Source organism: Microcebus murinus, chromosome 10 (assembly GCF_040939455.1).
Source record: "Microcebus murinus isolate Inina chromosome 10, M.murinus_Inina_mat1.0, whole genome shotgun sequence".
NCBI lineage: Eukaryota > Metazoa > Chordata > Mammalia > Primates > Cheirogaleidae > Microcebus > Microcebus murinus.
The window spans coordinates 76,798,734-76,807,071 of record NC_134113.1 but is presented as its reverse complement, the minus strand read 5'-3'; the positions used below and the strand labels follow the sequence as shown (position 1 = coordinate 76,807,071).

Below are 8,338 nucleotides of genomic sequence, written 5' to 3'. Positions count from 1 at the left end.
AAAAAAAAAAAAGTTTTGAAAACCCGACCCGCTAGGTCCTGTCCCATCGCATTATCTTCCTCTCTTTTAGAGATAGCAGGAAAGGCAGTATTTTTTTTTTTTTTTTTTTTTCCATCAACACCCACTTCCAGCCCTGGGCTGGCTCAGCGAGGAATGTATAAAACGAGTTGACTCCGCTGAGTGACATCCGCGGCGCCCAATCCGCGCGCGCACAGGCGCCGCCGGCCCCGCCCCCTCGCCCACTCTCTTTGGCTAATTCCTGCAGGGAGAGGAGGGGAGAGCAGGCGACGGTGGGAGGGGGAGGTACCTGGGACTGGGAGTGATGTCAGCTCCCAGCGCGGTGCCTGCCCGGATTCCTGACACGGTGTAGGGCGGGCAGGGTGGGGAAGGCGCACGGAGGGGACCCGAGCGCGGGGAGCCTGCGGCGGGGCCCGAGCGCCGGGGCTTGGAACTCCCGAGCGGGGGCGGACCAGAACTTTTGGAACTGGCGCCGGTGGCTCTCCACCCCCCAGGTAAGGGCGTTTCGCTCCGCGGGGAGACGGGAGGGTAGTGGCACCGTTGTGTGGTTGCAGCTGGGGGTTGCAGCTGCTCCTCCTCTTCCCCGGGTGGATTTCCCTTCCCAACTCCCTGCCGTTTCCCAGGGGGAACGCGCACTTTTTTGGGGGGTGGCGCAGGGGTGGGAGGTAGGTCAGGGTAGGGCTTAAGTCCTGGGGCTCCAAACTACCTTGTATGTGAAATCTACCTCCAGGATCATTGCACGTGTAAGGTCTCGTCTGTGTCCTTAGACCCCCACACCCAAGAATACTTGAGAACCTCAACCAGAGGGTGTGTGTGTGTTGGGAGGGTGATTTTAAAAGTGCCACAAAGATCTTATGAATCATCGGCTCAAGCATTATGCTCTCTGAAAGAAAAAAAAGTTCTATATTTTAAAAGCCCCCCTGTGGCCTGATATATAAAGTAAAACAATATCCACGTTATTCTCGTCTCAACGTCAAATGTCCTTTTTACATAGTCCAGCCAGGATGTGAGCAATTCAATAGGGGTGTATTAATTATGAGCTTCTGGGAAAACTGGTCTCTTGGGGGCACACTTCTAAAAAAAACGCCAACTCTTATTCACTCTTGCATTTTAACCGAGGAGGGTCCCTTCCGTGATCTGGAGGGGTTGGGTTAGGAAGGCTGCGGGAATCTTCAGATCTGTTTCCTGCGGCTGCTTGAGGGGCTGGCTGGTAGTTGCGTTTTCAGGGATGATTTTTAGAGAAGGGGCAATTTTAACAGGGAAATGTGGTGGAAGGCGTGGCATGCAAACTCTTAATTACAGGGACGTGATTTTTTTTTCAACATGTGGGACCAAAGCAGATCCTTGCTTTCAATGAGAACTGCAGAGAGCAACAGAAAGGGAACTTAAACGTCCACGTTTGGTGTTTAGAGAAAGCGATTGCCTTTTGGGAGGATGAGAAGTGGAAGAATATAATTCTGATTTGTGTTTATTTCCTGTTTCAAACCCTTTCTTTTTCCTGTTTGGGGATTTTGTGTGCGCCCAGGTCACTAACTGGGTGTGATTGACTTTGGGTTGAGGAGGTGATTAACTCCATACACTGATTCAGAACTCTTGCTTATCAGTGCTTTAAGGCATTTTGGGAGGTGGGGAGAGGAACAGAAAAAAAAAAATGTATGAGCTGAGACTCCTGAGTTAAGTTTCCCCTTTCTTTCACCTCCTTCTCAGCAGTGAGGGTCTTTCTGTTGCCAGGTCTGGAGGAAATGCCAGTGGACTTTATTGTGAGTCAGAATCCACATCCCAAACCTGAATGAAAGGGCATTTCCAGGAGATGAGGAAAGAAAGAAGCCACAACATTATATATAACAAACCCAAGTTGGGAAATGTGGTAGAGGACTTTATAGCTGGGGTTATCTATCTTTCTAGCCTGATGAAAATTAGGTTTCAGAGCTAGAAAGAAGTTTTTGTTTTGCAGTTGCTCATTTAACACCTGGGGCTGTATTGTTCTTAGCTCCTGAAAACAATTCACTAACACAGGGTGGAAAAGGAGCAGACTTTTTGAAAAGGGAGAATGTGCTTTACTGGAAAGACCAGAACATTTTAATTTTGGTTTGTGTTTTGGACTAAGACACAGAAATTGCAAATGGCTCTGCAATAATGGTGAACAAGTCGTTTTTGTTTATGTTCTATGGGAAGTAAGTAGAACATACTGCATTTTCCAGTGTACTTTTCAGTAAGAAAGAGATATGGAATTCCTGTGGGCTAATTGTTAGACTTGCTGTAGCCTAAGCTGATAGTGTTCATATTGCAAGTTGTGATACCAAAAGAAGGAGTTGCAAAAACCAGACAGTTATGTAAAGTATCTTTGAGATGTTATCCTGATGTCCCAGATTCAGATTTGGGCTTTGTTTCCAAGAAACTAGCTCTGGCTTAGGGACTTGAATGTATCAAAGCTTTAAATTGAATTCACAGTTTAAGTAATAGCAGTAATTTTACATATTTAATTTGAAAGAATATTTCTTGTGGTCCATGTTTATGAGACAGATGTGGTATAGTAAAACATGATACTTTTAAAGAACAACATTTAAGATTTGAGTTATTGAGAAAAGTGGGATCAGGTTTTGGTTAAATTCTTTTTGACCAACAACTGCCATTTCCAATGGCTACTTTAAAAATTAGAGTCATCTGGCCTTACTGGATAAATGTTGACTTGAAATCCAGGACACACTGTGTGGTTCCAGATTAATAGTGCCTAGTTTCAAAGATATCATAGACATTTTTTGGGAACAAATTAATCTAGGAAATGTTAGTTAACTGTTTATGTAGTATTTTTGTCACTCACTGTACCAGTAGGAGACAAATCAGATCAAGGTAATTTTTCTCTCCATTAGCTGACCTTTCTTAAAGCCTGTGTTTCATATTCATGAAATATTTGTATTTTTGTAAATTAATTTAGATTACATTGATAATTTGTTACATTAAAATTAACTTGTTGAACTTTTTATCTCCCATGTTTAAAAGTTACCTATAGCCCAAACAGCACAATTGTCAAACTTTTAACTGAAAGAAGACCTCGGTCAGCATTCTGTCTTTACAAAGATGTTATTACATGTTTCTGGCCTGGTTCGAATTCCCTTTTCAAAACAGTGAATGAAGGAGTGAATTAATGAATGCATATCCATTCATGTTTGGGTCTGTGTCTTGATACTTTATCAAAGAAATGTTACTTCAAGGTAAAAACATAGGAAGTATTGCATAATGAGTTTCATTTCCAGAGATTTCCCTAGAAAGTCATATTCTGAAATTAAGAAAAAACAAATCACAGTTGAGCAGCTAATTGTGAAATCTTTCAGGGAGCCATAATTATTGTTTTTGTTTTTGTCAAACAGATGGGTTTAAATGTGAGATTCATATCTATTAAGGTTACCATCACATTTTGATACAGGATGTTGTTTGGGACTAAAGGGAACAAAGTGTCTGTCCCCTGGCTAGCATTTCCATTCAGCTAAAGGTTGATAATTTCACAATGAAATCAACCATCAAATGGTCTAAAAACGGACACTGTCCAAAAACTGCTTGGGGCTTGTGTAGTTCCCTGCATCTGTAGTGCGTTTTGTCATTTGTTTCTTAAATTCATTGCTGTGCATGTCAGAACCTTATTAAAAAAACCCTACAGCTTTCGTCCCATATATCACCACCACAAAAATTGATGATTTATTAAATGGAGTTCATGGCCTTAAAAAACTAAAGTGAATTAACCCACCCTATAAAATACAAAAAAAATCTTCTATTTCTTTTACAGTCTTCATTTTAAATATAATAACTGATGCTTAATAGTTTGGTGTTAGATGATGATGTTTCAAAAAAAGCCAAGTGGTGAGAGCATCTTTACTTTTTTTTTTTCTACTTTGAAGGAACTAAAACACTAAACAACTGGATTTTAGTTTTTTTAAAAAAATATGACCTTCCAGGAGTTTTAAGTTTGCACACTTGTCAGTCAGTTTTTTGGGGAGGAGCAGAGGGTCCGAGTTAAATGTGCTGGTCTATACTCGTTGAAGAATTTCTGTTTCTGAAATGTGGATTTGGATTCTGGTTCAGGTGGGCTTGTCACAGTGTGAGAGTGAACTTCGCTTATGTGTCTCCCTGGAACTTGATGTGACTCACATTTTCACTGGACGCCATGCAACATCCTTTTTTTTGTTGGCAAGTGTGATGGATTCAGAAATAGAGAAAGATCATTTAATGGTTTCTGTACCAGTGGTACAACTGAAAATGCCCATGACTGAAGGATTTGTACAAACTCAAATTGCATTGAGTCTCAGTCATTCTGGCGAAGGGTCATGTCTCAGATATGGATCATGTGGGGGGGGAAGACCAAGTACTATAATGTTTGGGGCTGGCTGTATATTTTATGGACACCCTCTGGACTCGAGAGTCGGTCTGGGTATTTTTACCTCCTTTAATTTAGGGAAATCAAGCTTTTGACATAAAAACAGAATGCAAGTTCTGGAGAGCAGGTGTGCTCATTCCGTATGTGCCTGTGTGTGTGTGTGTGTCTGTCTGTCTTTGTTGACAGGGCAAACCTAATTTGACCTGGTGAAAGAAAGACTAAAAAGAGGCTGTTTTCAGTGGTGATTCTATTTCTAAAGAAGTAGCTATCTTTTTTTTTTTTTTTAAAGAATAAAAGTTGAGGCTGGGCGCGGTGGCTCACACGTGGAATCCTAGCACTCTAGGAGGCCAAGGCGGGTGGATCGCTCAAGGTCAGGAGTTCAAAACCAGCCTGAGCAAGACTGAGACCCCATCTCTACTATAAATAGAAAGAAATTAATTGGCCAACTAAAAAATATATACATATAAAAAATTAGCTGGGCATGGTGGCACATGCCTGTAGTCCCAGCTACTCGGGAGGATGAGGCAGGAGGATCGCCTGAGCCCAGGAGTTTGAGGTTGCTGTGAGCCAGGCTGATGTCACGGCACTCTAGTCCAGGCAACAGAATGAGACTCTGACTCAAAAAAAAAAAAAAAAAAAAAAAAGGAATAAAAGTTGAATTTTCAAGAAGTGGCCAAATTTTTTAGGCAAGCAAGGTGGTTCTTGGAAAGAACTAGCTAGGCCTGTTGAGAAGAGTACAAACTGTTTCACAGCGTGAATGTGATACATAGAAGCTAATACAGTACCATATCACTAAATGCCTGTTATCTTCAATTTCTGTGCCTAGGATCCAGCTCACTGAGGCCTTCTTGCTGGCACTTTGCCACTCTTCTTTCCATCTTTAGTACTTTGCACAGGTGATATCTCACCACCACAGAGCTGTATAAGTTTTTTGAGGAAAGTTTATCGTATTTACTTTATTTGGAAGACAGTTAAAAACAAGGATGAAACTCTATGGCCTACTTTCTTCATCTAATAACTTAGACAGTGTGGCTACAGTTGCATAAATAATGTCCCTACAACCATTATCTTTCTGTAAAAACACTGATTGTTATACCAACACATAGTAGAGAATTTTATTTTGTTTGAAGTGGAATTTGAACACACTCTATTTTTTCTTATGAATGATGGAAGCGTCAGATGATCCTGTAGATTCTCCTCCAAATTAACCTTGGGAAGTGAGAGGGAGGACGGGAAACAGTGACAATTCAGAGGAAACACGCTGGTTGAACTTGTGAATTCGCCAGGACCATTTGTGTGAAGTCACCTGGGTCTCAGTGTTTTTCCTCTGGATCAGCTGCCTGGATGCTTTTGTCAAACTTTCAAGTTCTTCCATCCTCCATCTCCATGGATATGTGACTTTGCACAGCCGAGAAAACAACTGAGCACAGAATTAGGTTTCTTGTATTGTTTTTCTCAGAGTACTTGGATGCTCAAGGATGACTTGTACTCCACATCACCCAACATCTGTCCCACCTGCTACTTCTCTACAGCTGAACCCATGTGGTTTAATTTACCACCACGGCCAGTTAAAAGCGCTTGATTTCCCATAATCCCTTGCAGCTTGGGGTGTCTGAGTGAGGTAGTCCTGGCCAATGAGCTGTAAGTAGCTGGACAGCCTCTGTGAGCTTGCCTGGTCGGCCTTCTGCTCTGTGTACTGCTTCTTTCTTCCTGGAGAAAGTGGACCAGCCATCCTGTGACCAAAGACAAGAAGCTTGAAGGTTAAGGGTGACTGCGTAGAAAGTTAGGAGGAGGCAGGGAAGCTGACAGCATTTTGGAACTGCTTGTCCTCTCATTTCTTGGCTCTTTGTGAGAAACATAAAGTAAACATTAAATTTGGTTAAACCACAGAAGTCAGATCTGTTACTTGCAGCCAAATGTGATCTTCACTGAATCTAAATTTTAAAAAAATCATAGTTCATCTTTTCTGCAAGAATTAAAAGGCATTATTCTGTATGAGGAAAGAAGGGTAGGACTCTGGAGCCACATAGCTCCTTGAGTCTTAACTTTGCAATTGATTGCAGTCTAATGTTGGCAGGTGATTAAAACCTCCCTGGGTGTCAGTTTTCCCACCTGTAAAATGGTAGTAGTGATTTTGTGTCACAGAATTTTTGCGAGGATAAGAAATAATTAGAAATTATTAACAGAACTAATAATGGCATATTTTGGCACCTACATAGTAGGTTTTCAGCAAATGGTTGAAGGAGAGTGTAGTTGGGAGCCTTAATGGGGGAGGGAAGAATTCAACTGTTTCTCCTGGGAGGTTCTCAGTAAGCACAGTAGAGATGGCTGAGTGGTAAATTAGCTTTACAGCTGCAGTCACTTCCCTCTGTGTACTCATCCATTGCAACTCCTGTCTTGTCCTCATCTCGCCTGCCCCGAACCAGGATGCTTGGAACTCTTCTGTTCTCCACCTTTGGCTGAGAAGGCAAGAGACATCCTTATGAAAACTTTATCAGCTATAGCATAAGGACAGAGGGTATGGGCTTCAGAGTCGGACAAATGTGGATTAGAATTCCTTGTTATCAGCTGTGTGATTTTGGTTAAGTCTTCAGTGAAATGGGAATAATTGGGTAGTGATGAGGATTGAATATGCTAACGTGAAGCACTAACAGCTGTTTTCCTGGCACACAACATGTACTGGATTGGTGACAGATATTGTTGTTATTTCATTGAACATTTGGTTAAGCAATTCTGAGCCTTGGAACAAGGTCTTGGAGAAGTAAAGACAAACAACATCATCTTTACTCTTAAGAGTATTCATGTTCAGGAGTTGGGGGCGGAAAAGGGATGGCATGCCTTATATATAACCATAATAAAAAGCAGATTTAAAGTACTGGTTATCTGTTAAAAAGATCGAAAAGAATATACTGATTTGTACAGATGTCTAATATATATTTTAAGAAAAAAAGAACCAAGCACGTACGTATGGTTTACATTTGTCAGTGCATGGAGAACTGCTAAATGGGTGACTTATGAGGGTTGGGATTAGGATGGTAGGAGGAGGCAGGGGCTTTTTTATTTTTTTTTATAGTATTGTCTATTTTACATTATTCTTGAAATATGAAACATATTAAATTTAAAAACATCAATTTCTTGGGCTTTTTGCAAGTCTGTGGGGGAAGATCATTCTATGAACTAGACTAGTCACCAGAGCAAAGGAAGAGATTGAGTATAATGAGGTCGCACTAGAGAAGGTGGGATTTGAATGGGCCTTGAAGTGTGGGTAGGGGGTTTTGAAGAGGCCAGGGGGGGAGATGAGCACCCCTGGGTTTGGAGCAAAGTATAGACTTATAGTGAGATTAGATTTAGAGAAAAGATAGATCAGTAGTGTTAAAAGAGGTAATGTGTATTGGGGCCAGATCTTAGAGGGCTTTTAGGGAGAGTGACAAGATTATACTTTAAAATGAAAGTTTCTTAAGGTGAGAAAGAATGAGAGAACGATTGTTTTGTAAAGATGACCCTGGAAATAATATGTTGAATGTTACTAGGGCGTGTATGTGGCAGGGGGAGGTAGAGGGTAGAACACCATAAATCAAGAATGGCCCACATGCATAAGTTGAATTAAAAAAACAAAATTTTTAGAGACAGGATCTTGCTGTGTTTCCAGGCTGGAGTGCAGTGGCTATTAACAGTCACAAACACAGTGCACTGCGGTCTCAAACTCTTGGGCTCATGCGATCTTCCTGCCTCAGGCTCCTTAGTAGTTGGGACTACAGGCATGCACCACCTTCCCTGGCTATGTGATAATTGAATTTAATGGGAAATATGAGTTAAAATTTGAACATCTGCAGTTTGAGATTCCATCATGACCCATGATAGCCTGCTTAGTTTTCTCATTGTGTAAATGGATAAAATAAGAGCACCTGTCTCATCAGGTTTCTAGGAGAATAAAACAATAACAATAATAGG

At 41.4% G+C, this 8,338-nt stretch overlaps 1 protein-coding gene across 9 annotated transcripts in view; it reads left to right on the top strand.

The window, feature by feature from the left end:
• Nucleotides 1-279: 279 nt before the first annotated feature.
• Nucleotides 280-8,338, top strand: part of PPFIBP1 (PPFIB scaffold protein 1) — a 167,927-nt gene continuing 159,868 nt past the window's right edge. For 6 of the 9 annotated variants that reach the window (XM_012739497.3, XM_012739504.3, XM_012739502.3 and 3 more), the window contains exon 1: nucleotides 280-512. The gene's annotated coding sequence lies outside the window, so the exon portion shown is untranslated. The remainder of the gene's footprint in view (nucleotides 513-8,338) is intronic. The other 3 variants (XM_076007541.1, XM_012739507.3, XM_012739505.3) reach the window with 1 other exon arrangement.